A 23,669-nucleotide genomic window follows, 5' to 3' on the forward strand; every position below is an offset into this window, starting at 1 on the left:
ACATGACTTCTAATGCATTTTTAATTTAAATGCACTAGTAGTAATAATCTTTATTAGTGTCACAAGCAGGCTTACATTAACACCGCAACAAAGTTACTGTGAAAATCCCCTAGTCACCACACTCTGGCGCCTGTTCGGGCACACAGGAAGAATTCAGAATGTCCAATTCACTTTTTAAGTATGTCTTTTGGGACTTGTGGGAGGGAACCGGAGCACCCGGAGGAAACCCACGCAGACACAGGGAGAATGTGCAGACTCTGCACAGACAGTGACCCTAGCAGGAATCGAACTTGAGGCCCTGGTGCTGTGAAGCAACAGTGCTAACCATGGTGCTACCGTGCCCAGTACAATATTTCTGCCTTGGTATCCATATATTTTATGTATTAATTGTTTGGAACTATTCAATTTCCAATATCTATACTATTCCTATTTTGCTTTCCTAATTTTTAATTTGCTCTGTTTAAGTCAATACATTTGAATATATCAAGCATTTCTGAAAGCAGCAATGTCAATCTTGTATGTTTAATATTATTTCTATAAAAAGCTGTTTCCTGAATATTTAGTTATTTAGGGTTACATTGAAAGTGAAGATAAATATAGCTACAGGACCTTCAAATGTTTACAGAAGTGTTTTGATCATTTTGAAGAATTGTCAATGTAGAACTTGAGATTTTAAAAACAACCAAGAACAAAAGATGATAAAACAAAGATACATAATGTCAAATTTTTGCTAGATTTAAGCAATTCTATATCGGTTACATATTGTAAAACATCGATAACCAAATCTGTAAGTTTTATTAAAGCATTGAAACACCACAGTCAGCACCAGACAACATAACATTTGTCAGATGTACTATATTTTTATATTGTTAATCCTCCCATAGAAAATGTCGGTGTTCGGAGGGTGTTGTTACAGATCAGTATGTTTTAGTAAAGTCTGTCTTCTGTAGGTTAACTTAATTTAAAAATTACTAGAATTATTTACACATTTACAGTAAAGGGTGCAAGCTCAGAGCTGTCTCCATGTTTTGTTCAACACCACAGTGACCCTGGGTCACGTGTCTTCTTGCATCACACTTGGGGGGGGGGGGGGGCGTTATTGTACTCCATCCTCCATTAACCCCATGTGTCAGATCCTTATGCTACACCTCCCTGCAAGTCTTTTCCAATGTATTTGGAGTTATGCTCGTTTTCTTTACAGCTTATATTATCAGTCCCACCTATTTACATTGTTACTATATTAGCTTTGATACTATATTACCACAATCCCATCATTCAAGTCCTTGAATTTATATGGGTCAGGCAGTCTGGAGGCCTTAATCCTTCCATATCTTGTTTCCAGTTCTGTTGGAGTGGTAGGCTCTGTTGCTGGTTCTTCCTGTTGATCTGTAAGTTGGGCTAGCATCTGGGTATGCTTTCATTCTTCAGTTCGTTACTGAACCGCACTTGGTGAGGCGGTTCCCATGTATATGCCTCAACTTCATTTTTCCATTGATCAGAAGATTCCATGTCACAAAACAGTGGTGGAAAATATCCTGTCATCTTTCTTCACCAAGAATCTCCAATTGCAAAAAACCTACCTGGAAGTAATTCTCAGTCTCCAATCTTCACTTTCAGGCAAGCATCCTTTGCTACCAATGTTCAAGCAATCTCCAAGCTTAACTAATTTTGTTGGGGATTATTTATTGCAGAACTTAGTTTCCCACTCAGTGCTTGCTGACTCTTTATATACACATCTGTGTATAATTGACTAATCAATACCCAACCTCTGTTAACCATATTACCTTAAACTACTAGGTATTTAATAACCATCAGTAGAACCTATTAGATACTAACACAAGTTTATAATTTAACAGGAATAATATCCTTACAGGGAAATTTGCTAATGCTGTGGGGGATGGTTTAACTGACTGACTTGTCGGGGATAGGAACCTGAGGGATAGCTCATGTTGGATGGAAGTAAAGCTGGTAACAGGAAGTAGAAAAGTAGCAAGCAAAATTAAAATGCAGGCAAATCAGGGTGAGCATCAACTCTGCTTAAAATGCTGAATAATGTTAAAAAGTCAAAGATAAGGGCATTCAACCTGAACGCACAGAGCACACGTAACAAGGTAGATGATTTAAAGGCACAAATAGCATTACATGGGTATGATCTAATTGTCATTACGGAAATGTGACTACAGGGTGACCAAGACTGAGAACTGAATAGTATATTCAACATATAGGAAGGACAGGCAAAAATCAAAAGGAAGTGGTGTTTGTTATGGGCCAAGGTTTAGAGAACCCCAACGTGTATCATGGAGTTCCCCTGGCCCACAACTTTTAAGAGATTGTGGTATGGGGAGCACACGGCCCACTCTACAGATGTGGTAGAGCAGAAATGGAAAAGTTTTTTAAAGCAAAACAATGTTTATTCTATGAACTCAAGTTAACCTTTTTAAAACATAGTGAACATCTTAGCAACCATTAATTCAAATACAACCCCCAAAGAATACAACACTAAGTAATGCTTAATAACTTCCCAAACAACATCCAGACAAAAGAAACACCTTTTAACAGAAGCATATTAGGTTTACATTCACTACTGAGAACATTTATAATTCTGAATTCACCAAATGATCAAGAGATAGTCTTTTGATGGCAGAGAACAGCAGTGCATTTGCTATGGCTTCAGCTCCAACACTGAAAACAAAACTAAAACACACCCTGCAGCCTGCTCAAAAACAAAAGTAAAAAGCTGACAGACAGCCCAGCTCCACCCACACTCTGACATCACTGCAGTAATAAACACCCATTTCTTAAAGGTACTCTCACTACAGATATTTATATACACATCCATTTATAAACACCCATTTCTTGAAGGTACTCTCACATGACGTATTGAACTGTTAATAAGGGATGGGTTTAGTATATTAGTAAAGGAGGATCTCAGACGAGAAGAACAAAATGTGCAATCTGTTTGGGTGGAGCTAAGAAGCAGCAAACATTGGTAGAAATTATTTATAGGCTACAAAAAAGTGGTGGTAATGTGGGGCATGGTATTAATCAGGAGATTAGAGAAGCACGTATCATGGGTAATACATAATTGTGTGTAACTTCAATCTAATGAGCACTAATGCTGTGGAGGATTAGTTCTGGAGTGTTGGGGATGGATTTTTGAACAGTATGTTAAGCAACCAAGTCGAGAACAGGTTATTCTAGATCTAGTATTATGTAATGAAAAATAGCTCATTATTAATCTTATTGTAAAATAACATTTAGTGATGAGTGACCATAATATGATAGAATCTTCCATTCTTTTTCAAATTAGTTCAATCTGAAGCCAGGGTGTTAAATTTGAATAATAGAAATTATGAAGGTTTGAGGAGCAATTGGGAAAATACATTAAGTATGATGGTACACAGGCAATGGATAATCTTTAAATATTTATTACATAGCTTACAGAAATTATACATTCATTCAAGGTGCAGAAACCCAAAAAGAAAAATCAGTCAACCATGGCTAACAAAGGAAGTCAAGGATTGTATACAAGGTTAAAAGAACATGCCTATAAAGTTGCGAGAAATAGTAGTAAATCTGAAGATTAGAATGCAGCAAAGGAGGGCAAAGAAACTGATGCTGGGAGAATAGAATATGAATATGAATGACCGTAAAACATAAAAACAGACTGTAAAAGCTTCTATAAGTATGTAAAAAGAAAATGTTTAGTTAAGTCAAATGTGGTCCGTAACTCGCAGAGTCAAGATAATTTATAATGTTGAGCCAAGAAATGACAGAGAAGCTAAATTATTACTTTGTCTGTCTTCACTGAAAGATACAATATATCTCCCAAAATTAGAGATCCAAAGGACATGGGTGAATGAGGAACTGAAGGAAATTAATATTAGTAAGAAGGTTATATTGGAGAAATGAATCGGACTGAAGGCTGATAAGTCCTTGGGACCTGATATTTTACATCCAGAGTGTTGAAAGAGGTAGCAATGGAGATAGTGAATGTATTGGTAATCATCTTCCAAAATTGTATAAATTCTAGAACTGTTCCTGTAGATTGGAAGGAAGCAATATCACCCCATGATTTAAGAAGGGAGGGAGAGAGAAACGGGGAACCACAGATATGCTAGCCTTGTAACAGTAGTAGGAACATCTGGAACCTGTTATAAAGGATGTGATAAATAGACACTTAAGATAACAATGATCTGATTGTGCATAGTCAACATAGATTTATGAATAGGAAATCAGGATTGAAGAACCTGTTGGTGTTTTTTGAGGAGGTGACTAACATAAATGATAAAGTGGAATTGGTAGATATAATGAACTTGGTAGAAGGCTTTCAATAAAATCCCTCCCAAGAGGTTGGTTAGCAAATTTAAAGCACATGGGATTGGAAGTAATATCCTGGCATTGATTAAAGATTGGTTAACAGTCAGAAAACAGTAGGAATAATCTCGCGTTGGCAGGCTGTGATTAGTCAGTTCCCACAAGGATCAGTACCTGGCACCCAGCTGTTCATAGCATAAATCAATAATTTGGATGCAGAGATCAAATGTAATATTTCCAAGTTCACGGATGAAACAAAAGGTGGTGAGAATGTGTGTTGTGATGAAGGGGCAAACAACGTCAAGGCAATTTGTATGGACTTAGCGAGTGGACAGGAAAATGGAAGATGGAATACAATGTGCAAAAATGTGAGGCAATCCATTTTGGGAAGACAAACAGATGTGCAGAGTATTTTTCAAATGGTGAGATATTAGAAAGTGTAGGTGTAAAAGGAACCTGGGTGTTCTCGCCAGTAAGTCACTGAAAACTAATATGTAGGTGCATGCACTAGGAAGGCAAATGGTATGTGAGCCTTTATTGCAAGAGAATTTAATACAAGAGTTGCTTCAATTGTATAGAACCTTTGTTAGACCGCACTTGGGGTAAGTGTACAGTTTTGGTTCCTTTACTTTAGGAAATACATTATTGCCATAAAGGGAGTACAGCAAAGGTTCACCAGACTTGTTCCCTGATGGCAGACTGTGCTCTGAAGAGAGATTGGGGAAACTGGACCTATATTCTCTAGAGTTTTGAAGAATGAGAGGTGATTTCATTGAAACTGAAAGTGGATTGTGATGTTTGTCTCTTTAAGACAATACAGCAGAGGAGGGTCACAGGGCTCTGGGGACTGATGGGGCCGCGAGTGGGTGATCACCGTAGAGGGTGGAATCACCTTTCTGGCAGAATACATCAGGAAGCCATATAGTAACATGTAAAGACTGGAGCAGCCCAGAGCTGCTGCTCCAAGGCAGCCGAGGCCAGCGGCCTCTGTACCGTTTTACCTTGTTATCAATTAACTTTGTTCATTATTGAGTATATTTAAAGTAGAGATTGACAGATTTGTATATACCAATGGCGTATAGGGGTATAGGGAAAAAGCATTGAAGTGGATAATCAGCCATGATAACATTGAATAATGGAACGGGCTCAATGCACCTAAGTACACTGTCTGGCACTTGTACTAGTAGGGTCTGGTACATATAGGGTTAATGTGGAATTGAATATAGTATTGCCCACATAGTGATGTATGAAGGCACATGACCCAGAACCAGGGTCAGTCTAAAAATGGACAGAGATGTGCAAGGACTTAGGATGGAGTTAATTCCATACCTGTACCCTCTATTGTGTAGGCGGCAAGATAGCACAGTGATTAGCACTGTCGCTTCACAGCTCCAGGGTCCCAGGTTCAATTCCCGGCTTGGGTTACTGTCTGTGAGGAGTCTACACGTTCTACCTGTGTCTGCATGGGTTTCTTCCGGGTACTTCAGTTTCCTCCCACAAGTCCCAAAAGACCTACTGTTAGGTAATTTGGACATTCTGAATTCTCCCTCTGTGTACCCAAACACGCCGGAATGTGGCCACTAGGGTTTCTTTGTAGTAACTTCATTGCAGTGTTGATGTAAGCCTACTTGTGACAAAGATTATTATTATAGCAGGGAGGGGTTGTGAGGACAGAGGTCCAGGGGGTGTGAGGAAGCTTGTGGCAGGCAGGTGTTGAGGCCTTGCAAGGTAGCAGCATGTGGAGTCAAGGTTACATTCCAAAGGGTGATGGCAAGGCGGAGTGCAGAGAGGATACAAGGCGCACTTTCGCTGACAGAACAGAGTAGGTCATCTTCTTGCTACATTGTACCCCCGTCCACTTGTTGAGGGTGCTGGCACTCATCTCCCAGTGGAGTTTGTGATCTTGCTGGAGTGTTTTCTGCCAGCCTGAGGGTAGATTATTCCCTTTCTCTCCTCCAGGAATCCAACATTCTGGTTAGAGCCCTCTCCGTAAATCATAGAGAAGCCTTCCTCGCTGCTATCCTGTGTGAAGAGAGCTAGTGCTGTGGAGCCGTTTAAATGCAGCGCCTCCTTGACTAAAGTGCTCAGATGACCACGGGATCTGGTGAATCAGATACTTTGTGCCATAGGCATGGTGTTTTTCATGTATGGAAATTTTATTTTCAAAGTGCCTAAAAATTGCGGCTCAGGGCAGGCGGGATTCGCACCGGTTTCCACACCAAAAGTGATGCTTAGCTAAATTCTGGGAAAATTCCGCCGTTTAAGATTGATGTATCATGTAAGATATTTCTTGAAGTCAGAAGTAAACCTGAGTGCATAACATATGTAGTTATAAAACCATATTGTGAGGTGAATTGTACTTGCTTGTTTACCATGCCACAAAGTTTGATTTTGTTCTTAAAACAGGGAAATTTTGTGATGTTGTTAAACATTTTGTGTTTAATCTTTATTGGTTAAAGCAAGATGTTTGGATTCCTCTTTAAATGTTAACAGCCCCTAATCATAACAATAGCTAGAGGAGTATAACCAGTTGTGGAGAAATTAAAGTGATTGCTAGACCTGTCTCGCGCAGCAACTAAATCTGAGAAATTGGTTGTGCATGAACTACAGTCAGAAGCCCAACAGGCACCAGCGGATGATCTATCCAATAGTCAAACTATCAAAGCAGTCAACTGGCTAGGTATCTAGTGTTCTAACCTTAAATAATCTCACAATTGTAATAACCTTTTACTGTGATTACTGCTATAATTAATACTCAGCATTCATTTATGCTGATGCACTGAATTGCCTTCCTAACCTCTGCACATTTTGTCAAGAACTGTCCCTGAATGCTAGTCAAACTTCTAAATAACGAGCTATATCTATTCATAATTATTAAGTGTTCATGTACTCAACTTTAACCTTTGAATTGTGATCTTGTAACCAATGAATAGTCTCATGGTGCATGGCCAGTTGTTTGGCATTTTCCTTGATGATTCATTCACTCAGTAGCTTCTAAGGAGTCTAATGAAAGATTGAACTAAAATTGAAAATTAATTCAAACTTTTTAGTGTTAGGATCATTCAGTGGCCTGCCCTAGAAGGTAAATAGTCGACAATTCCCAGCAAGCATTCAGTTTTATCCTGTACATCAGCATAAATATTTGTCAGGGTACCCAAGCCTAGCATTCTTCTTCTTGCACTACAAATAGTTGCATCTTTAGCTCAGCGTCCTTTTTCCCCCTTCTGACCCCCAGTGAAGCAGCTTTAGGAAATCTTTTCACATGAAATGCTTCATAGTGTTTAAATAATTGAAATAAATAATATTTGGATGGTAAGTACATATTGCATATAAATGCTTAGAGGTGAGGCAAGTTCAAATAATGCCAATAATCTAATAATATCATTATTGTCAGATGGAAACGAAACTTTCAGATTCTTTTCAGGAATCATACAGATACACAAAAGCCTTGACGTTCAATTGGTTCTACCTAATTAACAGGATGTGATAGATCTACTACCCTGGACCACACGTCATGAATCTGAGTTTTATGATGAAATAAATGTGTAAAGGAGGCACCTACATAATATCGTTGGGAACTTCCATTTTAATGCTAATTTTTCAATAGAAATGTTAGGTGCACCATTTCCTTCTGTTCTGGCCTGCAGAACATGCTCCGTGCTTAATTGTGCATACGTGGTGAACCCAGCATCCATGGTTATATGTGATTTCATATTAATTTAGAGAACAGATATTTGTTAAGATAAGTGTTACTTTTGTAATTTATGAACTGTTTAGATGTTTTTCACTAGGGTTCTGCTGAATAGATTATCATAGAATTTACAGTGCAGAAGGAGGCCATTCAGCCCATCGAGTCTGCACCGGCTCTTGGAAAGAGCACCCTACCCAAGGTCAACACCTCCACCCTATCCCCATAACCCAGTAACACCACCCAACACTATGGGCAATTTTGGACATGAAGGGCAATTTATCATGGCCAATCCACCTAACCTGCACATCTTTGGACTGTGGGAGGAAACCGGAGCACCCGGAGGAAACCCACGCACGCACGGGGAGGATGTGCAGACTCCACACAGCCAGTGACCCAAGCCGGAATCGAACCTGGAACCCTGGAGCTGTGAAGCAATTGTATTTATGACAGTTTATTTTTCTGTACTAATGGAAATCACACTGCTGGTCCTCTTTGACATCTTTGTAAGAGGTGGAGCACCAATGATAGATGTCAAGCAAGTCATATCTCATAAGGTTTTATTCATAGAATCACTATAGTGCGGAAGGAGGCCATTCGGCCCGTCAAGTCTGCACCGATTATCCGAAAGAGCACCCAACCTAGGCCCGTGCTCCACCCTACCCCCATAATCCAGTAACCCTACCTAATCTTTTGGACACTGAGGTGCAATTTTGCATGGCCAATCCAGCTAACCTGCACATCTTTGGACTGGGAGGAAACCGGTGCACCCGGAGGAAACCCATGCAGACACGTGAAAAAATGCAAACTCCACATAGTAACCCGAGGTCGGGATGGAACCTAGGACCCTGGGGCTGTGAGGTAGCAGTGCTATTCACTGTGCCACCATGCTGCTCTAATTCAGATCTGCAGGTAAAAGTGATCATATCTCATTTCCAGAGCTATCAAAAATTGTTGTGTCTACTTTCCTTTAATGATTTTCAACCCTTTAAATTTCACATCTAGGGAGGCTAAGATTTTTCACCCCTGTTTGCTACAGGCGTAAATGGTGACAGGGCGCAAAATTTCTCGAGCTAACGAGTGGGATTTGCGCTGGCAAGATTTCCCGGAGAAATTGTCTCCGTCCCCCCTGAGGCAGATGTTAAGGAGACCTGGCATGTGTGACTCGTGAGTTAGAGCAATAGGGGGGTGATGAGGAGAAAGCTGTAGAGAAGATGAGGAAGTGTTTGCAAGAGCAAGTGATTGCGTCCCTTGAGCTGCAAGTGAGTGACCTCTCTGTGAATGCGTGAAAGGTGTGAGTGGTGATAGATGATCAGAGTGACTTAATAATAAAATAATCTTTATTATTGTCACAAATAGGCTTACATTAACACTGCAATAAAGTTACTGTGAAAATCCCCTAGTTGCCACACTCCAGAGCCTGTTCGGGTACACTTGAGGGAGAGTGTCCAATTCACCTAACAGCGTGTCTTTTGGGACTTGTGGGAGGAAACTGAAGTGCCTGGAGGAAACCCGTGCAGACAATGGGAGAAGGTGCAGACTACGCACAGACAGGGACCCAAGTGGGAATCGAATCCGGGACACTGGTGCTATGAAGCAACAGTGCTAACCACCATGCCGTACTTAACCTGACTGAACAGAGGAGATAATTGATCCTCTTCCTGCACTGGATGCCCGTCGTCCTCTGCAGGGAGTTGACGCTTTTAATCACTGCCACCGCCTCCCATGCGGGGTCGGTGACTTCACTTGATGGTCACCTCCCGAACTGTGTGAACAAACCTCTACTCCGCGGCATCCAGCATTTTGAAGTGGGAGCCCTCCGAAAACCTTGTTGCAGAGTTCAGTGTAGCCATTCTCCTCTGACTTGGAACAAATACTGGGAGAGCTGGGCTGCCTTAAAATAGAGGGGCCTGCTGATTGAGGCTATCAGCTGATGGCTGGTGGGCGAATCAAGAGTACACCAACCATGGAGGCAGCATGGAACTCGTGAATTTTTTTTTTTTTAAGTGCTTTAAAAAAACAGCGGGAAATACTGCCAATGCCACCGACAGGCTGCTCTCCCCTTTTCTGCCTGAGTTGATTCTTGAGTTTAAAAAAATGGGAAATTTCTCCTGCAGTGTGCCATCCCACCATTAATGTGATTCTTGCACTCATCTAGATCTGCACTTGAAGCAATGTTTAAAAGGCCGATCTTAGAAAATTGGATCCAAACAGTGAGTTGGCTTGAAACCCACTTCTAACCATTCTTATCTAAACTGGATCAATCTGGACCAAAACTTAATGTGCAGTTGTGACTGAAGACACTACTACTCCGTAACTTTCTTTCACCTTATCACCACTAATAGAAACGGCACAAGTTAGTTACACTGGAACATTTTCTACCTTAAATTCTGGAGGTAATGAGTGAATCGCTTATCCGCCAGTGAAACCATTTAGAATTTTCTATGTGGTGCTTATTGCATCTCAACTGAGGTTAATTTTAGCCAACAATAATAGTTGGGTATTGATCTGCATTCTCTCTATACAACAGCAGAACTGCTTCTGAATACCTACACATAAGCAGCATGTTTAACTGTGAAATAACATTTCAATCTAGTTTTCTTCTCACTTTTGCATCAAAGAGTATGCAAAATAATTTGTACAAGCCTATGAACTAACAACAAAGGATCCATCTGCTCTCTTGGGTGAATGTAAAATATCTCCTGTTACTATTCAAAAAAGAGCAAGGGAGTTTTCACTGTTTTCTGGCCAACATTCATCTATTTAAGCATTCAACTATTTTGTCTTTGGATATTTTAAGAATTATTTTTGGTGCCAAGGATAACATAAATGGAAGATGATGAGTGCTATGCTAGACAGTTTTCTGACTGCCAAAGGAACAACTCAGCTCTGAATTTCCAGTAGTTAATTAAGATTAAACTTAATTGTGCCGACAAATTTCCAAAACCAATGATCCATTTTTCTACTACCACATAGGACAGAATTGTATGGCCCCATTGTGGCGGGGGCAGGGAGAAAATGTGGCGGGCCATTCAAAAGTCCATTGACTTGTGTGGGATCAGAAAATCCCACCGGTAGGAGGGACTGTATAATTTTGCCCAGAGACTTTACTTTATTAGCAGTAATGGCCTGTTGTCATCTGGCAGTACTGTGATTTATGGTTCCAAGATAAGTCAGAAAAGAAAAGAAGTAAAACTGATGTTAGTATTTTGGGATAGCTATTGGTTGAAATCTAGTTATTGCATTTTCAAGAGGCGAGAAACTTGCATGGAGTTCTTGTTTTATACTTTAATATCCAAAGTATAGAGGAAAGTTCTGTGTGGTCTGCCAAGAATGAGTGAAATTTACACTGGCTATTTAAAACCAATAACCAAATGAGAAGCTGGTAACTGCTTAAAAAAAATGGCAGTGGCGGCAACATAATAAGTGCTATTTCTGGTTGCATGCTAATCTATTCGCTAATGAAGGATAAGGAGATGCACTTCAAACTGATAATGAATCAACTTAATTGATATTTAGGATTTAATAATGTTGGATGTTTTGAGAATTTTGTACTGCACACAATCTACCTTCCTGGCTGCACAGGTGTGAGATTTTTGTACCTGATTTACCCATGAAATCTATTGTTATCTGGAAAGAAAATCATAATCCATCAAATTACTTGAAATAGAACATTAACGGACTGGCAATGAACAATTGTGTTGAATCAAAATGGTTAAATAAATAAGATATTTGAGAAAACAAAATGATTCCAGTTATAATTTGTAAGAACTGCCCAAGAATTGATGTCAAGCTCGATGTTTCCTGTATTGCAAACTCACGTGGTTTAAATAGGCAGCTGAGACAATCCACAGATTGATAGAAAATAGGAAAGCAAAAATGACCAAGTAATTAGGAACCACTTTAAACATCTCCATTATTAAATAATGTATTTTGATGGAAAATACCACTGTGATTATTGAGCTTCAACCATTTTACAAGGCTGAAAAATGTACATCAGCTGAAGTTACACTGCTATAGGACTTGTTTTGAACATATTTGGGTTTTTTGTCATGACGGAAAGCTGTGATTGAATGAGATCTACCTACAACTTCACCAATTAACCACAGGCAAATTTTAACATTTTAAAGACGATACAAAGAAAACAAGAAGACACTAATCCAATCTGCGAAAAGTCATCTTCTGCCTGATACTGTAAATTGACCACTTTAGGAAGTTTCTATGTGAATTGCACTGCAGACCTGTTGCATTGAGTTTCACATAAGAACTAGGAGCAGGAGTAGGCCATCTGGCCCCTTGAGCCTGCTCCGCCATTCAATGAGATCATGCTGATCTTTTATGGACTCGGCTCCACTTTCCGGCCCGAACACCATAACCCTTAATCCCTTTATTCTTCAAAAAACTATCTATCTTTATCTTAAAAACATTTAATGAAGGAGCCTCAACTGCTTCACTGGGCAAGGAATTCCATAGATTCACAACCCTTTGGGTGAAGAAGTTCCTCCAAAGCTCAGTCCTAAATCTACTTCCCCTTATTTTGAGACTATGCCCCCTAGTTCTGCTTTCACCCTGCCCGCATCTATCCTATCCAGTCCCTTCATAATTTTATACGTTTCTATAAGACCCCCCGCATCCTTCTAAATTCCAACAAGTACAGTCCCAGTCTACTCAACCTCTCCTCGTAATCCAACCCCTTCAGCTCTGGGATTAACCTAGTGAATCTCCTCTGCACACACTCCAGCGCCAGTACGTCCTTTCTCGGGTAAGGAGACCAAAACTGAACACACTACCCCAGGTGTGGCCTCACTAACACCTTATACAATTGCAGCATAACCTCCCTAGTCTTAAACTCCATCCCTCTAGCAATGAAGGACAAAACTTCATTTGCCTTCTTAATCACCTGTTGCACCTGTAAACCAACTTTTTGCGACTCATGTACTAGCACACCCAGGTCTCTCTGCACAGCGGCATGTTTTAATATTTTATCATTTAAATAATAATTCCTTTTGCTATTATTCCTACCAAAATCGATAACCTCACATTTGTCAACATTGTATTCCATCTGCCAGACTATAGCCCATTCACTTAACCTATCCAAATCCCTCTGCAGACTTTCTATATCTGCAGACATCTTGAAAGGAGGCATTAAAAATACAAGTTCCTTGTCTTTAATCTACTGTAGTTCTATCAAGAAAATGAGAGCTGCTAACCAGCCATATACCCATTCAAAACCCCCGTGGAGGAAAAAAATAACACCATCTTCTTTGTATTCTATCTTGAAATATATCAGAGGTTTCAGAGATGAGAAGATAACAAAATGGGATTGCTTGGTCTCTCATGATTACTGCAAGACATGCAATCAAATTCCTTTCTGGGAATATACAAACAGTAGTTTTAAAACCTGGTTCTGCCAAGCTAAATATGGAGAGGCAGGAGAAAGAAACATGGCAGCCATCTGAAAACACTGCTGAAATAGAGCAGAAAAGATCTCTCCTTTCCTCCCCCTCTCTGAAGTTAAAAGAGTGTCTTAAACAAAGTGCAGACCTGAACCAAGTCAGCGCCAAGTTTCTAGAGGAAACCAATTACTTTTAAACACCTCCAATAATCTACACCTCCGTTTAATAATATATTCTATTAACTTTTTATTAAACTCTAATTTTCTTTCTTCGGATGTTTGTGTTGTTGCATCTTCTATTTTCTCGTGTTTCATAACTAATAAAATTACTCTTTCTTTGACTCAAGAAAACCTGGTTTAATTGGCTCCTTATTAACAAATAAATACATTATATTGGAAAAGGAGAAGGAAATTTCAAAACCTTTGTAGCAACTGACTGAGCTGAAGGGGAGCCAGCTCACTCCTCAGGCCAGTTATATAATTTTAGTTTTGTACTAGAGCTTTAATAGGACACAGTGTTCTTATTTGCAAAATTATCCTACTGAATAATTTCTGATATCTGATTTTCATGCAACACAGATTAACTTTGAACATAAATCCGAACATAAATCAACGTTCATTTTTTTCAGCACAAAGTACTGGCCCAGCTGATACTAAAGACTTGTGCCTCTTTTGCCAATTGTCGCAGAACTACAAAATCAGTGGGCTGAATTTTATCACATGCTTCATAACCTGACACTAAGACCCAGAAAGGGACCTGAGCCCACACTTGCCTAGAGTGGGACTCGTTGGACGATTTTTTAAAAATTACTTCATTAGAGTTACAAAACCAGAGCTCTGAGCATGGGCAGGGGCAAACCTCTAATCCAGCTCCTTGCTTGCTCCAAAAATCAATTCAAATTGAATCCAATTCTTGGTCCCCACAAGAGAAACATACCAGATCCAGGCATTACACCTGTCCTCACGCTCATCTTAACCAAAATGCCGAGACAGCTTACTAATTGGTCATCTCCAGGCCTGCCTTACAATTAACGATAGCGGGCAGGTACCTGATATTTATAGCCCAAGCAAAGGACTGGCAGCTCTGACGTCTCAGCTACCCAACCAAGAGAGGTGGGCACAACTGAGGCAGCGAGACAACGTCTGGGGTGCCTCAAAATGGATCCCCACCACAGAGTGGCAAGTGTAATTTAAAATTCTGACTCACCGAGTAACACCCGCTGCTGTTTGGAGAGAAACCCCCTTCGGTGGATCATTGAGGATACAAGGGCTGCCTTTCCTGCTCACATCCCCCTCTGGGTCTCGGGATCTGATGATCCCCTGAATTACCACAGGGGGGGCAACCTCCATTAAGATACCGACCTCCCCATGTCACATATTCCCGCAATCCAAAAATATGGGCCGGGATTCTCAGAAATCCTGGCCAAGTGTTGACACCGGCGTAAACACCGGAGTGGTGTACGCCGGCGTCAACGGGCCTCCTGGCCCAGCAATTCACTGCTGTTCAGGGAGTTAGCACGGTGCCGGAGAGCTGCGCGCTGCTCTGGCGGCGAAAGGCGGCCCTGCACAGCAGGCACGGGTCCGCATATGCACGTGACGGCTGGCGCAGGTTCCAGCAACATGGCGGAGCCCTACAGGTGCCTGGCGTGGAGGAACATAGCCCCCCCCGGAATGAGGGCACCCGCTGATCGGTAGCCCCCGATCGTGGGCCTGGTCACCGTGGAGGCCCCTCAGAGCCGGATCCCCCCTCCTCCTCCCCCACCAGGACAGCCCCCACAGCCAGAACGCGGAGGTCCCGCTGGGTGGGACCATATGTGAACTACGCTGGCGGGACTCGGCCCGTCGAGCGCAGAGAATCGTTGCAGGGGCCACTTTCAACGGCCCCCAACCGGCGCTGCATCAGCCGTGCACACACGACTGCCGGGTCCGTGGAGAATCGCAGAAGCGCCGTTTTGACGGATTTCCAGCTTGAATGGCTATTCTCCGCCCTCCTGCCGGGCGCGATTCCGGCGTGGAGGGTCAGAGAATCCCGCCCATGACAGAAATCTTTGGATCCTCGCTGTCTTCAGGGGATGTCCCGGAGGACTGGAGAATAGCCAATGTTGTTCCTCTGTTTAAGAAGGGTAGCAAGGATTATCCCGGGAACTACAGGCCGGTGAGCCTTACTTCAGTGGTAGGGAAATTACTGGAGAGAATTCTTCGAGACAGGATCTACTCCCATTTGGAAGCAAATGGACGTATTAGTGAGAGGCAGCACGGTTTTGTGAAGGGGAGGTCGTGTCTCACTAACTTGATAGAGTTTTTCGAGGAGGTCACAAAGATGATTGATGCAGGTAGGGCAGTAGATGTTGTCTATATGGACTTCAGTAAGGCCTTTGACAAGGTCCCTCATGGTAGACTAGTACAAAAGGTGAAGTCACACGGGATCAGGGGTGAGCTGGCAAGGTGGATACAGAACTGGCTAGGCCATAGAAGGCAGAGAGTAGCAATGGAGGGATGCTTTTCTAATTGGAGGGCTGTGACCAGTGGTGTTCCACAGGGATCAGTGCTGGGACCTTTGCTCTTTGTAGTATATATAAATGATTTGGAGGAAAATGTAACTGGTCTGATTAGTAAGTTTGCAGACGACACAGGTTGGTGGAATTGCGGATAGCGATGAGGACTGTCGGAGGATACAGCAGGATTTAGATTGTCTGGAGACTTGGGCGGAGAGATGGCAGATGGAGTTTAATCCGGACAAATGTGAGGTAATGCATTTCGGAAGGTCTAATGCAGGTAGGGAATATACAGTGAATGGTAGAACCCTCAAGAGTATTGAAAGTCAAAGAGATCTAGGAGTACAGGTCCACAGGTCATTGAAAGGGGCAATACAGGTGGAGAAAGTAGTCAAGAAGGCATACGGCATGCTTGCCTTCATTGGCCGGGGCATTGAGTATAAGAATTGGCAAGTCATGTTGCAGCTGTATAGAACCTTAGTTAGGCCACACTTGGAGTATAGTGTTCAATTCTGGTCGCCACACTACCAGAAGGATGTGGGGGCTTTAGCGAGGGTGCAGAAGAGATTTACCAGAATGTTGCCTGGTATGGAGGGCATTAGCTATGAGGAGCGGTTGAATAAACTCGGTTTGTTCTCACTGGAACGAAGGAGGTTGAGGGGAGACCTGATAGAGGTATACAAAATTATGAAGGGCATAGACAGAGTGGATAGTCAGAGGCTTTTCCCCAGGGTAGAGGGGTCAATTACTAGGGGGCAAAGGTTTAAGGTGAGAGGGGCAAGGGTTAGAGTAGATGTACGAGGCAAGTTTTTTACGCAGAGGGTAGTGGGTGCCTGGAACTCGCTACCGGAGGAGGTAGTGGAAGCAGGGATGATAGGGACATTTAAGGGGCATCTTGACAAATATATGAACAGGATGGGAATAGAAGGATACGGACCCAGGAAGTGTAGAAGATTATAGTTTAGTCGGGCAGCATGGTCGGCACGGGCTTGGAGGGCCGAAGGGCCTGTTCCTGTGCTGTACATTTCTTTGTTCTTTGTTCTAATTACACCTCCATGTAGTGGGCAACCAATCTGCACTCCCCCAGTATACTTCCCCTGCGGCTCTCTTGGATTTTACTCCTCCAACCCCCACCCACTCTCCAACCTTTGATACACACACAGCCAGTAAATTCTACTGGTGCACAGAGGAAGGTGGATGCCAGTGTACAGAGGCCTGAGGGAGCAAGGGCTAAAACATCAACAATTCCAGTATGTCAGAATCCCAGCATGTTGCCGCTCACTTCTGCATTTAACTGTTGCATTTTTGAAGCTGTGGGGAAAATTCCCTGGGAATGTTAGTTCTGTGAATTAAACGATTTATAAAAAAAAAAAAGAAAGCACGTTCAATCCTGCATTCTAGCTTTAACTACCACGCAGAGATTTCCGGAGATGTCTGACTCGCCAGGGTCACTAAAGTGAGAGCACAGCCAGGATTGTCCAGACGGTGAAATTGAGATGCTCGACAGCTTTAAATAGTGAAACAGGACAGCTGCTTCCTTGCCTGGATGCAAAGCTTTTGCTCGTGGGACTTCTCCTAAGAGTGTAATTGAAGAGTTTTGGAAATCATTTTTGCCACCTTAGACTTTTCTCTCTTTTAGTTGCACTTCTCCTGCTATCAGTCTTCACTGAAACATGGGAGGAGCTGATGCAGCTCCACCTTGGCCCTTGATGAGGAACGAGAGGGCAGCATCAAGCGCAACAGCAGCAGCTGCTTTCTCCTCCGCTCCCTGCAGCACTGCAGGAAACAAATATTGATGAACCTACCATTAAGGAGGCAATACCCCCAGCACAGGGTGCACACCGGAAGTAATCCAGAGATTGCTACCTTCTGGATCCTGTTTTTTCCTCTACTTCCTAGCTCACTAAATTCTGCTTGCAGGACCTCGTCCCTTTTTCTGCCTATATTGTTGGTACCAATGTGTACCACGACAATGGCAGCAGATACCAGATTCCCCTCCAAGTCACTAGCGTCCTGACCTGGAAATATATCGCCGTTTCTTCCCTGTTGCTGGGTCAAAGTCCTGGAATCTCCTCCCTATCAGCATTGTGGGTGTAGCTACACTTCTGTGACTGCAGCCATTCAGCTCCCCACCACCTTCAGAAGGGTAACTTGTGATGGGCAATATATGCTGACCTAGCCAGGGAAGCCCACATCCCATAAATTAATTTAAAAAAAGATATCCTGGAAGCTATCATGATGCCTTCATAATGTGCCAGTTACATCTTCCACAGATCTTTGCACCTCCAAAGAGAATGTGCAGATGACTCTTAAGATATGGCTGATTACATCATTGAGGAGTCCACCACTGATACAGTGGAAATGTACAACTGGAGCCACATGATCACAAGAGCATTCATTGAGAAAGCCAGTAGTTTACTGCAGATAAAAGTATTCTGCTTGAATTAATCTGGGGCACCCATGAGTATGTACCAAAGGTAGCCTGAATGGTAACGGTCTGGTGTGTTGCACACTATCATGTTGCAAACAGGACAGGAACTGCAGGAGGGGGAAAGAGAGGACTGCACTTCATACTCAAAGGAAGAGAGGGAGCAGCATGATGAATCCTTGCTGTTGATCACCTGCTGGCAGAGATGCCCACAACAGTTTAATTCAAGCAGGATTCAGATAAGCTGATTGTGTAAAACCATGTCGTATACCAGTGCTGTACTCACTGTTCCTGGCCCCACCCCCTCCAGGATAAATCAGTCGCAGTTAATAATTGTTCCATTTCATTGGCACGCTTTGTTCATCTTCTACTCGTGTCGTACTATTCTCCTCAATTGACAGACAAGATGTAACAATGGAGATGATCGGATAATGGAGTCTTGGAATGAAACTTCATGCTTCATTCACTTTTTCAAAAACATTAGCTCAGTGACATTGTTATAAACATGATGTGGAGATGCCGGCGTTGGACTGGAGTGAGCACAGTGAGAAGTCTTACAACACCAGGTTAAAGTCCAACAGGTTTGTTTCGGAGCACTGCTTCCTCGGGTGAATCTTCCTCCTGCACCTGAGGAAGGAGCAGTGCTCCAAAAGCTAGTGATTCGAAACAAACCTGTTGGACTTGAACCTGGTGTTGTAAGACTTCTTATTGTTATAAACAACTTCCTATTACATTTACATAACATCAATCAGAGCTGGAGGCAGGCTGCTCTGACAGCTGAGGTGCCTGTGGTGGGTGTTCTCTGGGCGCAGAAGCAGACCTGATCATCAGGACAGGAACCCACATATGGGAGCTTGATTGCAGGAGGGGACACATAGCCAAAAGTCAGAGCATAGCCCCCACTTTCATGTCCCCTTTTTCCATCTTAGCTCAGGGCCCACCCACATTTCCCTGCTGGAGTACACTTTGTTGCACTTCAATGAGGCGCTAAATAGCCAAAACCACTTTGGTTTCCCACCATCCTATTTAAGTGGCAGACTGAGTGTGCAAGCCTTTGGTGAGGGTAAACATGCACTCTGTTGATTGCCACATCTGATGTTCCATACAGTTGACCACTCTTTTATTGGAAGTGGACATCAGTGCAAATACCTGAGACTTCATGACACTCATGTTAGCGACAGACTCCTCTAATCTCTTTCCAATGGTGCAGTTTCTCTGGAGACACACTGGGCCAAGTGGCCTTCTTCTGCGGTTTATCAATTAAGTGACTCTGAAATGCTGACAGACCTCACATTTTCTGTTGGTGTTTCAGTATAGTTGTCATCATGGTTAACATTAATTGCTCCCGTGTCTGCTTCAGTTAAGCAGAGCTAGGAGTGTCCTGTGTGTTCCAACGGGCACTTTCTACTGCTACCCCTGCTCACTGTGATGCATGACTCACCATGGGACAACTTAGCTAACTGCTTTGGAGGCTCAATCGAGTTGTGTGTCTCTGAGATGATGGAGAATGTGTTGGTCTGAGGAGTGTTGTGCAGGAGAAGGCTGGGAAAGTCAGAGTGAGTCGTTTGGCACTTGAATATGACTTGCCCCTCATCTTCCCTGTCCTAATGAGATAATCAAAACTCTTTTGCCACTGTATTCAACTGCAAAGCACCATATTCCTGCTGCTGACAGTCTCAATTCCTTTGAGCTCCACCTGATTTGTTTGAGAAGCTGACCTCCTTTCTGATGTGAACAACATTTCCCTTGGGGCCCTCACAGGCTGCGGCATTATCTCCAGGGAAGCCTCAGAGAGGTTGGGGCAGCCTTACCATGTTACACCTCCATACGTTTGCTTACACCATTTCACTTGCAGATCTGTGATGGAGTCATTCTGACACACAACTGAAGTCCCATTAAACTGGGGTTTCCAGCAGAAATAGATCAAGGTCAGTTCACGAAAGATCAGTGGCCGGACATAGGCATTTTTCAAAGATTGCAGCAGTCATGTTAGAGCAGCAAAAAGTAAGTATGTGTTCAAAATGACTTACTAAATTACTGCAGTTTCATTTTGCATTGTGGTTATCCAAGTATAAACACTTGAATTTAACTTCCAACTTGTTTTCCACCCAAGTCTGAAATTCCATCTGAAAAGTCAAGTCAACCTTGTATAGTTTAATTTTCCAATTTTTCTCATTTCCTCACCTGAATCGCTGATTCCGAATTCTGGTGCCATGAGTACTGACAGTCCTTTGGTACCTTTTCCAAGCAGCTACTCTTCATATGCAAGTCTGCAGAGTGAATGTTAGCAGGCTGTTTGTCACTGTAGCCAGCCCCTGTCCTATCCAGAACCAATGCACACTTTTGATCAGGTGTAACCACCATTCCTTTCTTTTCTATTCCTGTAATGATGCTGAGGACGATAGTACAGCTTTAGCTGCTGGCTTGGTTTAGCTCGCTAACAGCACAGACTGATTTGAATCCGGGGCCTTCCGGTCTGCATTGGAATAGCAATACGCTGGAAGAGTCCCTTCACCCATTAGAATGTTTATATGTCTAATCTATTTTTTAAAAACGTTTGCACCTTTATCTACATCCTGTCTACTTTTTACAGTTTTTTTGCAAACCACATTTATAGTGGTACCAGGGATGAGGAACTTTGGAAATGTGGGAAATGAATGAAGCTGGGGTTGTTCTCCTTCGAAAAGGGATGGTTGAGGGTAGATTTAATGGTGGCATTCAAAAATCATGAAGGGTATTGATTTGGTAACTAAGGAGAAACTATTAGGTGGCAGAAGGGTCGGTAACTAGGGGACACAAGTTTAAGATAGTTGACAAAGAAGCAGAGACCCAGCAAACACTTGATCAACAAATTTGCTGGTGGATAAAACATTGAATTGTAGGAGCATAAATGCAATAATACCTGCAGCAACTCCCAAGTTATGCATGACTGAAGGTCTTCACAATCAATCTCAGTAACCCTTTGACAAGTCCTTCCACCTCAATGGATTTTAAACCCTGCCGTGCCTTCTCCAGGGTGGAATGAAAAACAGAAATCCCATAATTGCTGTGCTCAGTTGATGGCACTCTTGTCTCTGAATCAGACAGTTCCGTTTTCAGATCCCACTTCAGGACTTGAGCTCAAAAATCAAGCCTGTAGCTCCAGTGTAGTACAAAGAGAGCGTTCCACTGCTGGGCGGGATTCTCTGTCGGCTGACGGCAAAATCGGGAAACCTAATTCGGCAGAGAATCAGTTCTGACGGCAAAATCGTGATAAGTGCCTGTTTCACGCCAAATCGCAATTCTCCGGTGCCTTGGCAGAGGTGTCAATGTGTTCAACTCCGCATGTACAGTAAACGCCACTGGCATATCATTAGCGGGTCTGACCTGGTATTATCCGGAGCCTCCACGATTCTCCGCCTGCACTGGGGGAAATTCCCCGACGGCGAGTTTCACTTGTGCTTTTAAAAATTGAGAAACAAGCGCCATGGCTGATGAGGAAGAGAGAGGACGTAGGACACCAATGTCACGTTCTGGTGTTTGGCAGGTCGGAATAAGTGCACTAGAGAATGTCTGGTTCATGACTAGTTAAATGTATGGGCCCCATCATCTACTCCTCCTTTGGAGTGCCCGATGGCCCCCGGGCTACTCCATGGGACAGGGGTACAAGTGGAGCTATCCCCTGAGACTCCCCCGGCACCTGGTGCTGCCAGTCCTGGATGCCCGTTCTGGTCTTGGCCATGGTCTGCATGCTCGTGCCCATGGAGCACAGGGAGAGGACCACCTCCATCTCAGACTGCGCCACATCAACCAGTGACTGCGCCATCTGCCTCCGGGGCTGCGCCACCTCCCTCTGTGTCTGTGCCACCTCGGCCAGCACCTGGTAAAAGCCACTGATGCTGTCAGCCATGGTCCGCTGCGACTGCGCCATACTGAGGAGTGCAACTGCAATGTCCAGGTGGCTCTGGTACATGGTGGCCTGTGAGAGGGCAGCCCTGTCCTGGCCTCGGCCACCGCCTGCACAGATTGCCCCAGGCCTTGAACATGCGTGTAGTGTTCGCCTGGGTGGCACGCCACGCTAGCACCACCTCCTCCTGCATGTGGTTCGACTCCTCCACCTGTGCCTGCAGGTCCGTTCTAGAAGATCTGGATGGCAGTTAGTCCCTGGGGTCAGCCCGCCCTCCGACCATCCCTCTCCTCGGGAGTTCCTACCTCCACCTGCTGGACCAGAGCAAGTGTGTGGTCTGCACCAGATAGTGTCCCAGGAGCCTCTTCACTAACATGCCCAACCAAGGTGAGTGGCTTTGGGATGGTGGAGGGTGCTGGAGATGCTGTGACGGAAAATCAGTATTATCATCCAACTAGAGCTCCAGGATGTCCTAGGTCTTGGGTTGATGTCTCTCATCTGTGTGGGTGTCATCATCGTTGTTCGACTGTCTGTGGCTGGGGGCGGGAGACACCGGAAGGTCCGCCCCATCACCAGAGCACCTGAAAGACACAAGATAGGATGCGTAATTAGACCTTGGGATTGGGGGGGGGGGGGGGGGAAGAGAGTGGGGGTGGTGTGAGAATGAGGGTGGGGGGGGAAACACACCACAGGGAACCGTAACTCAGTGGGGTCTCACTTTATCGCCCAACGCCAATCTCCACCCCGGCGACTGCCCTTTCCTTGGGCCCACCGATCACGTCCAGTGCCCGCTGCTGTGCTGCGGTGAGGGGGTCATAGGTCCAGTGGTTCCCCTCCAGTATTTTCCCATTACCAGCGGTTATCGGCAGCCTTCTCCTAAAGGGGGATCAGAGGAAAACAGAAAAGACAAAGTGTACAGTGCTAGGTCCGACGCATGCAGCTCGGGGGGTCGGTAGCTGGTGGCTTCAGTGGCCAGGGCACCCTGAAGTATGGGGTCGGCATGTGGTGCAGCGTAGGAGTTTGGCTGCCTCCGGGGGCGGGGGGGGGGGGGGTGGTTTCAGGGTGGCGTTAGGGGTGTGGGGAACAGGGATTGGTGACAGGGGTACAATGCTGCCAACTCCCCCTGGCTGCCCTAAGGACACTGTCGTTTTTTTCCTGCATTGCTGGCTGGTCCGGACAGTGTTTTTTGTGGCGCTGGTGGCCTCTGCCACCTGCGCTCAGGCACGACGAACTGCACCAACTGGCAGCCTCCTTCCCGGGCCAGGGTATATGGTGGCCCATCTCTCCTCCATGGTGTCCAGCAGCGTCTTAACTTCGGCGTCCCTGAATCCTCGCTGCCATCTTGTTGGCTGGGATGGTGCTGCAGCTTGTCAGCCTCCTGAGTGTAAATCACACATCTGGCACCATTTCTCATTGGAATTGATTGTGTTTGACGTGACACCAGTGCTAGCCCCTTAACT

At 43.8% G+C, this 23,669-nt stretch overlaps 1 long non-coding RNA gene across 1 annotated transcript in view; it reads left to right on the top strand.

The window, feature by feature from the left end:
- LOC140426931 (uncharacterized) overlaps positions 1-23,669 on the top strand; it is a 53,676-nt gene that overhangs the window by 555 nt on the left and 29,452 nt on the right. The gene's annotated exons all lie outside the window — the stretch shown is intronic.

The sequence above is a fragment of the Scyliorhinus torazame genome, chromosome 7 (assembly GCF_047496885.1).
Source record: "Scyliorhinus torazame isolate Kashiwa2021f chromosome 7, sScyTor2.1, whole genome shotgun sequence".
NCBI classification, from domain to species: Eukaryota; Metazoa; Chordata; class Chondrichthyes; order Carcharhiniformes; family Scyliorhinidae; genus Scyliorhinus; species Scyliorhinus torazame.